General features: G+C 42.9%; 1 long non-coding RNA gene across 1 annotated transcript in view; it reads right to left on the bottom strand.

Annotated features, from left to right (window-relative positions):
- Nucleotides 1–15427, bottom strand: part of LOC141424597 (uncharacterized) — a 78079-nt gene extending 62652 nt beyond the window's left edge. Inside the window, exons 1-2 of the long non-coding RNA XR_012449470.1 lie at nucleotides 15248–15427; nucleotides 634–780 (exon numbers count right to left, since the gene is read on the bottom strand). This is a non-coding gene — a long non-coding RNA (uncharacterized lncRNA). The remainder of the gene's footprint in view (nucleotides 1–633; nucleotides 781–15247) is intronic.
- Nucleotides 15428–17752: the final 2325 nt, after the last annotated feature.

Raw genomic sequence — 17752 nt, forward strand, 5'->3', positions numbered from 1 at the left:
GGGGTGCTCAGGTGGGAGGGTCACTACACGACCACAGCCTTGACAAAGCTCAGCCAAGCCCAGGATGGATAAGTCCCCAAAAGCCAGGGGAGGGTGGGTGTCTTCACTGTGTGCTTGGAGAAAGGACCCGTGAGGGAATGGCTCACTCTAAAATTTTAGAGAAAGGGCAGAGGCCAGCCTGGGCTAGCTCAGGGCTTCCAGTGGTTCAGAGGCCAGTGCAAGGCAAGGGGTGCTGCTCGCCCTCTGGTGGCCAGCCCTGAGATAGACACCATGCACGTTGCCTGGCCTCCACTTTCCTACATCCATCAACCAAACAGAACAAGGTCAAATGGAATGTATTTTTAAATGCCTCTTCTAGGTTACCATGGCAACTGGAGAAATTGTTAAACCCAAAGTATGATTAAGCTGCTCATTGTTCCATATTAATTTGGGTAAGAAAACAGCTTCATTTCCACTTTTTCACACTCCCACTTTCTGAAGCACATATTTTGAGCCCAGCTTTCCTCTCACTGGCGGTCCCAGGAGTTTTCTGTGGGCAGCGTGGAGTTCAGGCAGCTTTGGATGTGATAAACTGGTCTGAGAATAGCTCACACCTCACTGCTCATTCCTCTCAAACAGAACTTAAAAGATTACCTCTGAGGGAAGGGTCTGGAGCCACCTGCAGCTCAGTCCTGGCTTAGCCACCCACTTTCCTTGGGGCCTTGGGCCAAGCTCTTCAGCCCATGATACTCAAGTTCTCACAGGAAGAAGATGAAAGACACCACAGTACTCTCAGGGCATCTAAGAGAGGAAGGGATGAAAGTCACTTTAGGACATGGGTTTCTATTTACAATTTCTGCTTAGCAGCATTTTACAGGAACGACTCTGATAGTAAAGAGGCTCTTCCCAGACTCTCCTTCAGCTGAAGTCCACATGGGTCTAGCACATTTGGCACAACCGATGGACCAGGCTGATGCAGTGTCACTGACCAGAGCCCACACTTGACTGGTGTTTGCTCAGCCTCTTCCTAATGCCTTTCTCTGTCCCAGGATTCCACATCACACCCAGCCTCAGACCTCCTCAGCTGTGGTCATTTCTTAGACTTTCCTTGGTTTTCATGACTGGTAGTTGTGAAGAAGGCTGGTCAGATATTTTGCAGATAGTCTCACAATTTGGGTTTGATTTTCTGATGTCTTTTCGAATCATTAGACTGATGTTATGGGCTTTGGGTGCCATTCTTAAGACATCATACATTACGTTACCTGTTGATACATTGCATTTGACTGTCAGTGTTGACCTTGCTCATCTGGTTGAGACAGTGCTTGTCAATTTTCTCCATTGTGAAGTCTCTGTCCTTTCCTTTCCAACTGTACTCTGGAAGTGTGCTGCCCGTACTTAAGGAGCAGGGAGGGAGGCTCCACCTCTTTATCTACATACATTATTTGGCATTCTTCTGCATGAAGAAGACTTGTCAGTTCTCCCCAAATTATTCACTTATTCAATCATTTATTTATATCAGTTACTCCTAGATATCTCTTATACTTTGAATTATAACCCAACACATTATTTGTTACTCAAATTGCTCCCACTTTGCCCTCTGAGAGCTCTTTCCTTTGGTTGCTCTGCCCCTTTAACACACCCATGTCATTTTGCTTTTTGAGCACTCTCTTACTTTCTGCAACCAGGAAACATTCCAGGCTCCTGTTATATATTTCCTCCCTAGCAAGAAGACTTGGCTCCTTTCATGAGAGAATGATGTTGAAAAACCCAAAATCAGACTTTGGGGATGGCCGGCTACTGTTGGGGAGTCATTGCTTCAAGAGGCACTTTCAGGAATCCAGCACACAGCAACTGTTCAATAATTGCTGGTTATTAATAGCATAGCACATAGATGTCATGCTAAGGTCGGGGACACACCAGCATATGGCATCAGTCCTTCATGAACTCACAGCTGGGGCAAAGACGCATGTGTGAAATATCACGCTGGTCTCTGAGAAGGGCTTTGATGGATACTCAAGGTGGTAAGGGGTGCAATGAAGTGGTATTAAAAATGGTGCCACAGAGGGTAATGAATGTGAATTATCTGTAGTGCTCAGTAAAACAAGCAAGCTAAACAGCAGCATGGGTTATAGGATCTCAGCTTTGTTATATGTGTGTGCATGTTACAGTAAGAAATTGCCTTTTTTGGCATTGCGTGTTGTTTTTTGTGGAATTAACTTGTACACTAGTTGGAACATACATATTTGATACCACTGTCTTCATCTTTGAGTGCTGCTATTACAGGTAATTTATACTTTTGCTTTTTTGTGCTTACCTAAATTTCCTAAAATAAAGTCATTTCCATGTTTAACAATTCTGTTAAATGTTCAGGAGTGGAGAGAAGAAAGCAGCTGATTTGCCTTGAGAAGTCAGGAGGGCTCCAGGGTGACTTCTGAAACCCAGCACAGATGGGAAGGGGTCCTGAGTTTGGGTGATGGGAGGCTGAGACTTGGTGTTTTCCTCATCACCTTGCTGCCTGCCCACCCTGGTGAGTGTGAGGCCATTAGTCTTCAGGGGCTCACACACACACTAGGGGATTGTCCACCCTCCGCGTGGCCTGGCATTATTACTGTTTTGCACACTGCTATCTTCAGGGCTCAGGAGGAGCGATCAATAAACTTCCTTAAGAGCTTCTAGACATCATCAATAGCTATAGCAAAGTAGCAGGATATAAAATCAACATAGAAAAATCATTAGCATTTCTATACACTAACAATGAGCAAACGGAAAAAGAATGTATGAAAACAATTCCATTTACAATAGCCTCAAAAAAAATCAAATACCTAGGTGTAAACCTAACAAAAGATGTGAAAGACCTCTACAAGGAAAACTATACACTTCTGAAGAAAGAGATTGAGGAAGACTATAGAAAGTGGAGAGATCTCCCATGCTCATGGATTGGTAGAATCAACATAGTAAAAATGTCGATACTCCCCAAAGTAATCTACATGTTTAATGCAATTCCCATCAAAATTCCAATGACATTCATTAAAGAGATTGAAAAATCTACTGTGAAATTTATATGGAAACACAAGAGGCCACGAATAGCCAAGGCAATACTCAGTCAAAAGAACAATGCAGGAGGTATCACAATACCTGACTTCAAACTATATTACAAAGCAATAACAATAAAAACAGCATGGTACTGGCACAAAAACAGACATGAAGACCAGTGGAACAGAATAGAGGATCCAGATATGAAGCCACACAACTATGAGCAACTTATCTTTGACAAAGGAGCTAAAAATATACAATGGAGAAATAGCAGCCTCTTCAACAAAAACTGCTGGGAAAACTGGTTAGCAGTCTGCAAAAAACTGAAACTAGATCCATGTATATCACCCTATACCAAGATTAACTCAAAATGGATCAAGGATCTTAATATCAGACCCCAAACTCTTAAGTTGATACAAGAAAGAGTAGGAAATACTCTGGAGTTAGTAGGTATAGGTAAGAACTTTCTCAATGAAACCCCAGCAGCACAGCAACTAAGAGATAGCATAGATAAATGGGACCTCATAAAACTAAAAAGCTTCTGTTCATCAAAAGAAATGGTCTCTAAACTGAAGAGAACACCCACAGAGTGGGAGAAAATATTTGCCAGCTACACATCAGACAAAGGACTGATAACCAGAATATACAGGGAACTTAAAAAACTAAATTCTCCCAAAACTAATGAACCAATAAAGAAATGGGCATGTGAACTAAACAGAACTTTCTCAAAAGAAGAAATTCAAATGGCCAGAAAACACATGAAAAAATGCTCACCATCTCTAGCAATAAAGGAAATGCAAATTAAAACCACACTAAGATTCCACCTCACCCCTGTTAGAATAGCCATCATCAGCAACACCACCAACAACAGGTGTTGGCGAGGATGCGGGGAAAAAGGAACCCTCTTACACTGTTGGTGGGAATGTAAACTAGTACAACCGCTCTGGAAAAAAATTTGGAGGCTACTTAAAAAGCTGGACATCGATCTACCATTTGATCCAGCAATACCACTCTTGGGGATATACCCAAAAGACTGTTACTCCAGAGGCACCTGCACATCCATGTTTATTGTGGCACTATTCACAATAGCCAAGTTATGGAAACAGCCAAGATGCCCCAGCACTGACGAATGGATTAAGAAAATGTGGTATCTATACACAATGGAATTTTATGCAGCCATGAAAAAGAACGAAATGTTATCATTCGCTGGTAAATGGATGGAATTGGAGAACATCATTCTGAGTGAGGTTAGCCTGGCCCAAAAGACCAAAAATCGTATGTTCTCCCTCATATGTGGACATTAGATCAAGGGCAAACACAACAAGGGGATTGGACTATGAGCACATGATAAAAGCGAGAGCACACAAGGGAGGGGTGAGGATAGGTAAGACACCTAAAAAACTAGCTAGCATTTGTTGCCCTTAATGCAGAGAAACTAAAGCAGATATCTTAAAGCAACTGAGGCCAATAGGAAAAGGGGACCAGGAACTAGAGAAAAGGTTAGATCAAAAAGAATTAACCTAGAAGGTAACACCCATGCACAGGAAATCAATGTGAGTCAATGCCCTGTATAGCTATCCTTATCTCAACCAGCAAAACCCCTTGTTCCTTCCTATTATTGCTTATACTCTCTCTGCAACAAAATTAGAAATAAGGGCAAAATAGTTTCTGCTGGGTATTGAGGGGGTGGGGGAGAGGGAGGGGGCAGAGCGGGTGGTAAGGGAGGGGGTGGGGGCAGGGGGGAGAAATGAACCAAGCCGTGTATGCACATATGAATAATAAAAGAAAAATGAAAAAAAAAAAAAACTTCCTTAAGTGAATTTGTTGATAACCAGTAAAATGCTGGTGCTGACAGTGCCATGGTCAGATGAACAAATTGGGTTTCTGGAGATAGAGGGCGGTTCTCAAACATCTGTCACTTACCCTCAACTGAGTCAAGTTCTACCTACCGTCCCTGTGGCTCTCCCACTGCCAATATAAAATAAATTATCCCTTCCTAGCTTGCATGATCTAGTGCAGCCTGGGGGAAGACTGCCTTTGCTTGCTGTCCCTCCACCCTTCCCTGCCCTTAGCATTCAGCTCTCAGCCCCAAGACACAGACAGGGAGAGAAATCATGGGACTCTCTCTGTTTTCAGACTCCAGTTGGCCTGCCTTGGGGTACAGCAAGAAAAGCAAGTCATCCTGGAAATAAGGGTCTTTTTGGGCTCCGGACCAACTCTAACCCACCTCCATGCTGGAGAGGACTTGGGCCACTCCCAGGCTGCTGTCAGCCCGTTGGGACTAACCAGAGGGCAGGATTGAGGCTGGAGCTGAGCAGAACGGACTGTCACATGGGGTAGAACAGGGCAGGAGGGCTTACACAGAGGGATACTGGTGTTCTGAAGCTGCCCTGAACTGGGTTGAGGTTTAGGACAGAGCTGGTGCACAGGGGAGATATGGTTCACCAGGGCCACTCACAGGGAAGCCCAGTAGGTGGCAAGGACACCTGGGGTGTACCCACAGTTCTTTGCACATAGGATTTACAGCCAAAAGTAATCCCTGGTGGGAGGTGGAGACAGAAGGATTGCAGTTCAAGGCCAGCCTGGGCAAAAACTAGAGAGATTCTATCTCAAAAATGAGCCAGGTATGGTGGTGCACACCTGTGCTCCCAGTTACTCAGGAAGTAGGAAGATCACAGTCAGAGGCCAGACAGGGCATAGTTAGCACAAGACCCTATCTGAAAAACAAGCTAAAGGCAAAGGACTAGGGGTGTGGCTCAAGTGTTAGAATGCTTGCCTACCAAGTTCAAGGCCCTGAGTTCAATTCCTAGTACTGCAGAAAAGAAAAGTAAAAAAAAAAAAAAGATTCCCCAAGCCTGCAGAGGGATGATGACAATCCCATCCCTTAGATGAGGTCTGCAGGGCAGCCAGACCTGGGGCTGACCCACATGGGGAGAATGACAGCTTTGGGGGACGGGCCTGTGCATACTTGGATGAGCACCCCAAGTGTGAGAAGATGCAGCCCAGAGCCCTGTTCTGCAGGTCATTTTGGTGTGAGCAGAAAAAAGCATTGTAGACGCTTACTCTGTGTCCATCTCTTCTCCTCTCACCTATTTATTTTAGGTCCCAGAGAGAATTCTTTAAACCTCCACCATGCCAGAGAACAAAGTTTTTGGCATAGCATAGTGACCACTTGTGTTCACTTCACGCAGAAGCCAAGAGGCACAAAAGAGAGACCCGCTGGCTCAGTTAGAGACACAGCATCTGACACGGCTACCTGTTGTCTGAGGCCAGTAGCACACAGCACAGACCACATTTTACCTGAGGCCAGCAGCCCTCACTGTCATCAGGCCCATCATGCAAGCTAGGAAGGGATAATTTATTTTATATTGGCCATGTTGTAAAAGATTGTAATGCTCATGTTTGTAGCAGGTGTTTTGTCACACTTGTGATTTTCACTCTAATTTTGCTAGCTGTACTTGAGATACAAAAGTTTTTAAATGTTTGTAGCTAAATCTATTGCCATTTTTCTTCAGGATTTTTTACTGCATAGAAACTCAACTTTTCTTTGAGAAAAGTATCATAAAATTCAATTCCCTCCCTCACACCATATACATTTTAAAAGTATTAATAATAAAAAAATTAAGAACTAATCAATTTGTATAAAACAGAAAGACTGAAGCATTTACATCTGTTGGAGTGGGGAAGATCTTCTAAAAATAAATAGCACTTAAAATAAATAAAAAGTTGGATAGAAAAAAAATAACAGATTTAACCCTGTAAATGGTGAAAGACACTCTTATCTATATACATCACCAGCAATGAGTTAACATCCATTCTACATAAAGCTTGTGATCTGTCCCCTTGGTTGGAGTTCTAGACTCTGGGCCTGTGTCTAAATAGGAAGGTAAAGTGGTTGGGCATAATCCAGTTAATTCCCGCTGGGACAGATGTCCAGATGTCTATCAGATCTCCCAGCAGGCCTGAGACGGATGCAGCTCACCTTCTGCCTCAGACCACACAGATCCTGCAAGAACAATCTGGCTGCCCTGATGCAGCCACCTCTCTGATCATCTCTGCTACTGCAGACAAAGGTTTTCCTTGGGAGACTGATGTACCCAGAAGGCAATGGGCCTGCCTATCCCTTCCACCTGCCTTGGCAGGGCTGGGCCTGGCTGTCTGTAGGGAGGAAATGCTGGTGGCAGGTAGACGGCATCTAGATCGGGAGCTGTCTGGGCACTGACTGGAGTGTACTGCGCCTTGGTGGTCAGCAGAAGCTCTGCACCCTGAATGTAAGTGCTGAGAACACAGGAAAGAATAGCATAATTGGATGTCCAAGGGCTCGATGCTCAGCCCATCCCCACTGACACCTTCTGAGTGTGAATAACGAAGCCTGACAACATGTAGGGAAACTAGCACGCTTGCAAGTTGCTGATGGCAATGCAGAGAAGCAATGTGACCTTAGTTAACAAAAGTTCATGTGTTTCCTTTTGCTCCAGCTAGCCAACTTCTGGAATCTTCCCTAAGAAACACCTCCAGCAATATAAAAGTAGAAATGCAGCATTATACTGTAAAATATTAGAGGCAGCCTCGTGGCTATGTGGACAAGAATGGCTGAATGAGCTACGGTACATCCATTCAGCAGAGTGCTATGCAGCTGTACAAAGGAGGTGGCCCCTAGGAGCCCTATGATAGAGTTTGTTACCAAGTGAAAAAAAAGAAAGTACAAGCAATGTATATGTACATTTGTACAGAAAAGAAAATAACAAAACATACCTCACTTGTGCATAAAAGGAACAGAAAGGAAAAGCCAGAAACCAATGAGATTGGCACCTATAAGGGGTAGGAAGGAAGGACATAGGAGAAATGAGGGGATAGAGTTAGGGGAGGGAAGAGGGGAAGGGACAATCCCTGAGGATGACACCAGTATTCATTTGGCTTTTAGAAAAGTGTTAATTCACATACTCATTAAAAAAAAAAAAACCAAGGGAGAAAAACACAAAATAGAATGCAAAACAGATGAGCCAAAGTGCATTTCATAAATAGCACAGCCGCCTGAGGAAAGAAGGAGAGAAGAGCTAACCCAAGTGACTTTTAAACACAGCATTTGTTCACAACTTGGCACTTCAGGCTAAAACCAACACATAACACAACAAAAAATCATAGAAACAACAACCAAAAAAAGCCTAAATTCCAATTAGTAAATTTGTTTTTCACAGTGGTAAGAGTTAGCAGTTCTAAAACTACATTATGTGTATTTTAGGACTGAACAAACAGAGAAACACAGCAAATAATGAGTCAGGTTTTCACTAAGGGAAAATGAAGTTAGAGGGTGGAAAGAAGGAAAGTTAGAAGGAAGTTTGTGGGGTGGAATTGAATTTGAAGTTACTGGCATGGATGGACAGATGGATGGATAGATGATAGAGATATATAATGGATAGATGATAAGTAGATGATTGATAGATCGATAGATATACATTTGCAATCTCTGTCTGCTCTTAAGAGGGTCCAGAAGAAAATAGCTGTGATGAGTACACCAAACCCATATGTTAATCTCTAACTACCATCCTCCGATAAAATCAACTGGGTCTCCTTAGGGAAGTGACTGACTTCTATTATTAGAGTAGTGAGGGACAGGACAAGTTAGCCTGGAATATCATGTTGTGCCAGAAATTAAAGAAGTGTCCAGAAAATGATGAGAGAATGTCAAAAGGATGCAGAGCCAGCTTACAGAGTCCCAACGGGCAGATCTAGGACAATCTGAGCACAAAGCAAATAAAATGATCGTGATAGGTTATGGCACATGGAAAACTCTAAGCCCCCATAAGTCAACACAGACACAGATGAATTAAACACAGTAAAGAAGGAAAACCACTTCCTAACAGTAGAATTTTAACTAAATGCAGAAGAAATGGCACATGGAACTAAAACTCATGTGTTGGGCAACCAACAAAATAACCATTTCAGGCAAGAAGCTTGGAAAGGTACTATAACCCATGGGTAGAAACTTCATAAGAAAAAGAGAATATGGAGTTTCAAAGACCCATTCCCAAGATGCTTAATAATTAGACATAAGTGAACAAAAACAACTTTCCAGTAGAGAAGTCTAGCAGATACCAGCCTAGCCAGTTGTCCTGGTGGGACAGATGGGTATATTGCTCTTCCCAATAAGATGCTCTGAGAACCCATCACTTCCCTTCCTGAGTATTCTTGTCCAGGTGTGCAACCTGACCTTGGTCATGGGAGACAGTAGACAAACTCAGAGTTAGGGATATTCACTAAACTCACCAGCCTGTACTCCTCAAAGCTTCACAGTCATGACAGACAGACAAACAAAGGATGGTTCCACCGTAAAGGAGGCTGAGGAGATAGAATGGCTCACACAGTGCAGGCTTCTGGACTGGCTCATGGGGAAGGGAGAGAAGGGATGTATGCTGGGAAGGACATCTGCAAGAGGAGGGTGAAGTTTGAGCAAGATCTACAGACTAGAAAATATTATTATCTCAGTGCTGGCTCCCTTATTGTGGTCATGGCACCATGGGAGGTACAAGAGAACATTTTGTTTCTACAAAATACACACTGAGCTATTTAGGGATAAAAGGCAACTTGTCTACAATTTATCCTCAAATGGCAAAAACAGCAAGATTTCTATAGAGAGAGAGAGAATAAGCAAATGTGCTAAAATATTAACATTTGGGGATTCTGGGTAAAGGAATCCTTGTATTATCCTCAAAAGTTTTTGTGATTTGAAATTACTCCAAAAAGAAAGTGTCTTAAAAATGTAGGTATCTCTGCATATAGTACAGAACAAATTCCAATTAGGCTTCTAAACTGACATCTAAAAATAACCTGGTCCTTCTTACAAGGTCTGTCCAGATTAGAGGAGCCATAGGAGCTTCCACACCCTGGAAAGGCTCTTTTCCAAAATCCCACAGTAGAACCTTCTAGAGCATCCAAAGAATACCCAGCCTTCTTGTCTTATAACCCTAGACATCCTCCTTATGAGATTGACTGAATATTAATTTCATAAATGCAATGAGCTTCCTGTAAACAGGATAAGAGAAAGAAAGCACAACATACATGGAGCTGGCTAAATGCTCAACTTGTTTCCTAATTCAGAGGCTTGCTTTCCATCCCCTTAGAGCACCCCTCGGTCCTGCCTCTGATGACATCGGATGACTCTTTTGTGGGTCTGTCCTGTGTGTTGTAGGATGTTTGACAACATCCCCTTCCTCAGCCACCAGATGCCAGTAGGACAAAGTCTGCCCTGGTGTGAACTGCCATTGAGGAGCCATCAGCTCAGCAATTCAATGCACAGAAACCCAAGTTCTTTTCCCTTTGAAAATATTTTCTAAGTACATAAATTCCAGTTTGATGTTGTACCTCATATTTGGGGAAAAGTTGGACCAATGTTTGGCAGCATTTTAGATCCAGAATTCAGTTGGTACCAAATAATGTACATGCATTTCTCATTTAATCCTCAAGTCAAGCCTGAGAGTTAGGTTCTCATAAGAGCCTCATGTACACATTAATAGAAACAGAGACAAAAACCACTTGATCATCTCAATAGATGCAGAAAAAGCCTTTGATAAGATCCAATACCACTTCATGAAAAAAGCTCTAAGAAAACTAGGAATAGAAGGAATTTACCTCAACATTGTAAAGGCTATAGATGACAAACCAATAGCCAACATCATACTTAATGGAGAAAAACTGAACCCATTTCCCTAAAATCAGGAATGAGACAAGGGTGCCCACTATCCCCACTCCTATTAAACATAGTCCTGGAGTTCCAAGCAAGAGCAATTAGGCAAGAAGAAGAAATAAAAGAAATACAAATAGGTAAAGAAACTGTCAAAATATCCCTATTTCCAGATGACATGATCCTATATCTTAAAGACCCAAAAAACTGTACTCAAAAAACTCCTAGATACCATAAACAGCTATAGCAAGGTGGCTGGATACAAAATCAACTTACAGAAATCATTAGCTTTTCTATACATCAATAATGAACAATTCCATTTACAATAGCCTCAAAAAAAATCAAATACCTAGGAGTAAACTTAACAAAAGATGTGAATGATCTCTACAAGGAGAACTACAAACCCCTGAAGAAAGAGATCAAGGAAGACTACAGAAGGTGGTAAAATCTCCCATGCTCATGGATTGGTAGAACCAACATAGTAAAAATAGCTATACTACCAAAAGCAATCAACATGTTTAATGCAATTCCCATCAAAATCCCAAAGACATTCATCACAGAGATTGAAAAATCTACTCTAAAATTCATTTGGAAACGTAAGAGACCACGAATAGCCAAGGCAATACTCAGCAAAAAGAGCAATGTTGGAGGTATCACAACACCTGACTTCAAACTATATTACAAAGCAATAACAATAAAAACAGCATGGTACTGGCACAAAAACAGACATGAAAACCAGTGGAACAGAACAGAGGACTTGGATATGACTCCACACAAATATGCCCACCTTATTTTTGACACAGGTGCCAAAAACATACAATGGAGAACAGACAGCCTCTTCAACAAATGTTGCTGGGAAAAGTGGTTAGCCACCTGCAAAAAACTGAAACTAGATCCATGCTTATCACCCTGTACTAGTATCAACTCAAAATTGATCAAGAACCTAAATATCAGACCCGAAACACTGAAGTTAGTACAGGAAAGAGCAGGGAATACTCTGGAAGCAATAGGTATAGGAAAGGACTTCCTCAATAGAACCCCAGCAGCCCAGCAACTAAGAGAAAGGATGGACAAATGGTACTTCAAAAAATTAAAAAGCTTCTGCACAACAAAAGAAATGGTCTCTAAACTGAAGAGACCACCCAAGGAGTGGGAGAAAACATTTGCCAGCTACACATCAGACAAAGCACTGATAACCAGAATATACAGGGAACTCAAAAAACTAAACTCTCCCAAAATCAAGGAACAAATTAAGAAATGGGCAGCTGAACTAAACAGAACTTTTTCAAAAAAAGAAATTAAAATGGCCAAAAAACACATGAAAAGATGCTCACCATGCCTGGCCATAAAGGAAATGCAAATCAAAACCACACTAAGATTCCACCTCACCCTGTTAGAATAGCCATCATCAAAAATACCACCAGCAACATGTGTTGGTGAGGATGTGAGAAAAAGGAACCCTCGTATACTGCTGGTGGGACTGCAAGCTCATGCAACCACTCTAGAAAACAATATGGAGGCTTCTTAAAAATCTAAACATAGATCTGCCATATGATCCAGCAATCCTACTCCTGGGGATATACCCAAAGGAATGTGACTCAGGTTACTCCAGAGGCACCTGTACACCCATGTTTATTGCAGCACTATTCACAATAGCCAAAGTTATGGAAACAGCCAAGATGCCCCACTACTGACGAATGGATTAAGAAAATGTGTTATTTATATACAATGGAATTTTACTCAGCCATGAAGAAGAATGAAATCTTGTCATTCTCAAGTAAATGGATGGAACTGGAGAATATCATCTTAAGCAAAGTTAGCTAGGCTCAGAAAACCAAAAATCATATGTTCTCCCTCATATGTGGACTTTAGATCTAAAACAAATGCAGTAATATTATTGGACAAGGGTCACACACTAAGGGGAGAACACATACAGGAAGAATAGAGAAAGATAGGAAACCCAAAACTTGAAAGTATTTGATGTGCCCACTGCAGAGGAGCTAAGACAGTAACCTTAAAACGACAGATGTCAGTATGGGAAGGTGACCAGGAAGTAGTGAAGAGGTCAGGTAGAGATGAATCAATTCAGGTTGTAATACACTTGTGCATGGAAGCAATGCTAGGAATCTCTCTGTACAGCTATCCTTATCTCAACTAGCAAAAATGCTATGTCTTTTTTATTATTGCTTACGTCTTCTCTTCAACAAAATTGGAGAAAAGCGCAGAACAGGTTCTCCCTGGAAGCAAGGGGGTAGGGGGAGAGGGAAGACGAGGGACGGAGAAATGACCCACACAACATATGCACATATGCACATATGAATAAATGAATAAAGAAAACAAAGAGTCTTGTGTACAGAAGAGTAAACTGAGGCTCAAGGAAGTTGAGAGAAAAGTTCAGTCAACAAGGTACCTGATTCTGAAACCTGGGCTTTCACCTCTAAGGGTATGACCTTCCAGAGGTTGAATAGCAACTGAACGAAGTTAGGCCTAGCCAACTCTCATAGGTTAACTTATTCTCCAGGGCTTCAGAACATCACTTAATATTCTAGATTCTAGGTTACATCCTCAGAGGGTGACCACCTTGTCCTTGTTTGCATGGACTTTCCCAGTGTTGGCACTGAATTCCCTTCATTCTGGGGAAACCAGGATAGCTGGTCATCTTGCTTATCCATGACCCATCTGGCCAGCAGACAACAATCTCACAGCTGTCCACACAACTGCAGAGCAAGGACCCGGAATGGGCTGGTGGACATGCAGCACCATGCAAACATCACCATCCAGAGGTCGTTTACATGGGGCAGAGCTCACTTGAAACAGAGAGCTAATTTCACAGACACCAGCCCAGTTTTGCAATCACTGGTCCTCCAGATTAGAGAGGACAGGGTGTTGGCCAGCTGGAGAAGCCAGGGCACAGCCTCGAGGCAGATGCCTGCTGCCAGGCATTTTGTGCAGTAGGTGACCAGAACCAAATTCACTCCCCTCAAATTGTGGGTATAAGCAATGGCAGCTTTTGGCTGGCTTCTCTGCTGATGGAGGAAGGGAATGTGTTTCCTGTGGCCTCACTCTCTGCTCTCTGTTCACATTGGTGACATGTCCACCCCTCAGGTGAATGAGCATGGTGAACCTGTCCTTGTATTTCCCAAATTCCAGTCAACACTATTGCTCCTGTGAGGAGTCTATCATCTTAGGCTGGCTTTGGAGAAGAGGCCCCAATACTTTTCAGCACCTCCCCTGGTTGTTACCTGGGCCTGCACCAGCTCAGGAGGCTCAGCATTGTTCTCAGCCTTGACTGAAAACAAAGAGTTACAAGCAACTGGTGTACCTACCACCATACCAGCAGACTCTTAGGATGCTTCCACGAGTGTAGCTAGCCCTGGGAGGCATGCATAACCCTGAGGCATAAGTAGCAAAGCCCACAGACCTACCAAAAAGTTCACCCAATGCTGTATCCACACATGAACAAGAGCAAGTCTCACACTCTCTTCACCAATCCACCATGACTCAACAGGCTCAAATCATCTTTTAACCTTTTCACAAGACAGACCAAAAATGACATAGCTATTCTCTTTTGCAAAGACAAAAATACATTTCCAAAGAATTTGTTAGTATAAGGCAAAAGAATGTCAGCAAACCTTCTATTTGTTCAAGGAACAACTAGTAAATTCATTCGGTTTTGTGAGCCATTGGAAGCCATTTCTACAATTCTGCTATCCTAACATGAAAGCAGCCATTGACGATGTGTAGATGAATGAGTGTCATGTGTCTAAAATACTACTCATTTCTCTTTCTTTTCCCCAACCATCATGCCAGGTGACGTGGCTCATACCTGTAATCCTAGCTACTCAGGAGGTAGAGATCAGAGATCGGTAAGATCATAGTTCAAAAAGTTCAATAGACACCCACCCCACCCACCTCTACCATAAAAGTTGGGATTGGTGGTATACACCTGTCATACAAGCTACCTGGAAAGCATAACTAGGAAGATGGCGGTTCAGCCCTGCTTGGGCATAAATGCAAGACCCTATTTTTAAAAATAACTGAAGCAAAAATGCTGGGGGAGTGACTCAAGTGGTAACACACCTCCCTAGCAGCACAAGACCCTGAGTTCAAACCCCAGTACCATGAAAAAAAAATTATTTTAAACATTACTTCACAGTCAATCCAAAACCAGGCAGCTGAGCTTGACCCCTGAGCCAAACGTCACTGACCCCTGGCTTAAAGAAGAAGCATCTTCTTTCCTTCTTTTTTTTTTTTTGTCCTTCATGTAACTTTTTAAATTTTTAATTAGCATTAAATTAAAGGCTAATTAATTGTACAGGGGGGATTCATTGTGACATTTCTGAGTAGTCTTAATTGTACATTGGTTAGGTTTGCCCCCACCATCTCTCCCCCTCGTCCATCTTCCCGCCCCACCAAAACAATTGCAAAAGGTTTTGCTGTTCTGTGTCACGCATGTATACAAAGCACATCAACCACATTCACCCTCAAGAAGAAACATCTTATCCAGACAGAGCAGCTCCAGTTAAGGATGAAGAGAAGTTGGACTCAACATACCGATTCCCGTCATGAGGCAGGCTTGCAGAAGAAGTACTCCATAAGTGAATGTGATGGAGAAGATCAGAAAGCAGGTGGGGTCATCGTGCCCCAACACTGCCCCATGGCTGTGGTCCACCCAGGTGAGTTTCCTCAGCCCAGGTTAATTCCAACAAGCCACCTCCCTATTTCCAAGTAAGCGCCCCAGGCACCATCTCTGAGCAGACGAACTGGCTTTACAACAAACGTGCATGTGAGCACCTCTCCACGTGAGTGCAGGGCTGGATTCTGTAGCTAGAACCTCAGAGAGATGGAGGGGCACACGTCACGGAGGGGGGATTGTTACGGTTTATGACTGACAGGGCTTGGGTAGATGGTGCATGGCAGTAACAAAATGCAAATGACTGTGAGGAAGTCATACTGGACGTGACTCTGAATACCAGTGGATGCACAGCGAGCTTTCTCCTCAGAGTTCTGCTTCCCACTCAAACAAGCAGCACTCAGGAGCCCCTAAAAGTGCCCAGAAGGAAAAGGAAAAACAGAGTATTCCAGCCTGCTGTTCCTTTAGAAGGGAGGGAATTTACAGAAACAAGTCAACTGGGTTTTCGTCTAGAACTGCAACAATCAGAAAATTGAATGAGTTGTGTTTACCTTCTGTACCTGAGGCATCATATGAGATGCTTCCAACACTAGGAAGCACTCTAACAATACCAGTATCCTGTAATAATAACAACTCATAGAAACAACTCAGATAAGACCCCTGAGTACTTGCCAGCATGGTCTCATCAGTCCTTGTAACCCTAGCAGGCCAGGCTTCACCTGCCCCATTTTACAGGCAGGAGACTCCAGCCCAGAGATCTGCTACAAGCTTGCCTGAGCTCACATAGCAATGCTGAGCCAGGACTCAAACACGGGCTGCCAGGCTGAGAGCCTGGCTCTGCCCGGCTTACGCACAACAAAAAATTCCTGAAACCCAGGCTCCTGCATCAGAGATGGGATTAGTCTTAGAGAGTGTTGGTGTTAAATACATTTCATCTTCTCTTAAATATGATAATGATGAATTCTAGTTAACCAGGGGATTCCACCAGCTATAACAGTCCACCTGCCAGCCCTCTGTCCACTCATGTGTGCATCTTAATTCAACCCCATTTCTCAGCGCACAGGAACAGAAGGATGTCACTTTTAGAAGAGGAAAAGACAGAAAAGTAATTCTAGCACTGGATGTTACTGTGGGAAAATGATGTCCAGAACAGTATAGGTATAAAGAAAAAAAAAAAAAAAACTAGCCCAATCCAAAGAATTTAAGGAAAGCAACAGAAAAGTACCATCAGAGTGATAATCAAGAGACAAGTAAAATTTTTTGCAGAAGTAGAAGGTGAAAAGAATGCCCCAAGAGAGGGGACAGCTGTGGAAAGTACATGCATGATTAAGAAATCACAGCCACATCTGACATCCTCCAGGGTGTGGCTGGAACACAGGATGGGGCAGGGAAGGTCATCAGCAGAGACAAAGATGCAGAGGGAGATGGAACCATGCTGAAAGACTCTCACTATGGGAGGACTTGGACTAAGGTTACAAGGAGCCATTGGAAGACCTGAAACACGAAAACTGGGTTTGTGCTGTAGGTTGATAGACTGCTCTGCGGATGGGGCAGAGAGTCAGATGGGAAAGACACAGAAACCCAGGCAGGATCAAAAACTGAATTAAGGCTGTTTTGCCAGTGGGGAATGAAGAGAAATGAACACACTCACAAAAGAATGTTGAAATGTTAAGTACTATCACAAATACAGATACCCTGGGTGAAAAATGTATTTGCCCTAACTAACAAACAAAAGATTGATCCTTGGCCAGGGACTGTTAGGGGTCTGGCTCAAAAACCCAATGACTTTTGAGGATGTCAGAGCTGGAAGTTACAAAGAAGACATGTGAGCTGGTAGCCATGTTGGGTCAGAAGTAAGAGAGAAGGCAGAGAAGCATGGGGGAGGGGACAGTCACAAAAGAATGACAGGAAGTGAGGCCACGAGCTAGAAGAGAGGGCAGGTTGAGGGGGTTGCAGCCACAGTTCATGGGAAGTCCAGCTGCCTTTCTCCCTGGCCCCATCATCCCACTGTCTCCTCATCCAGTTCTCTCTGTGCTAACTTGTGGAGGGTGTCTGCCTCCTGTATTCCAAAAGTCTTAATTAAAACAAGTCCTTTTAAAAAACAGTCAAAAAAGGAAAACACCCCAATAGAAAAATGGACAAAAGACATGAACAAGCAATTCACAAAAGAATACAACTGGCAAATTAACATATGAAAAAACATTCATCCTCACTTGTAATCCAGGAAATGAAATTTTGGCAAACATTTGGAAATGTAGAACTGAGAATGTCATTCATCTGCTGTGGAAATGCAATTTAGTATCCTTTCTAAAGAGTGATTTGCAACATGTAACAAAAGCCTTAAGATTTTTCACATCTTTGACCTGTCAAATTCATTTCTAAGAATTTAGCCTCAGGAAATAGTAAAGCAGTTCTCAGTGGATGCT

The sequence above is a fragment of the Castor canadensis genome, chromosome 7 (assembly GCF_047511655.1).
Source record: "Castor canadensis chromosome 7, mCasCan1.hap1v2, whole genome shotgun sequence".
NCBI classification, from domain to species: domain Eukaryota; kingdom Metazoa; phylum Chordata; class Mammalia; order Rodentia; family Castoridae; genus Castor; species Castor canadensis.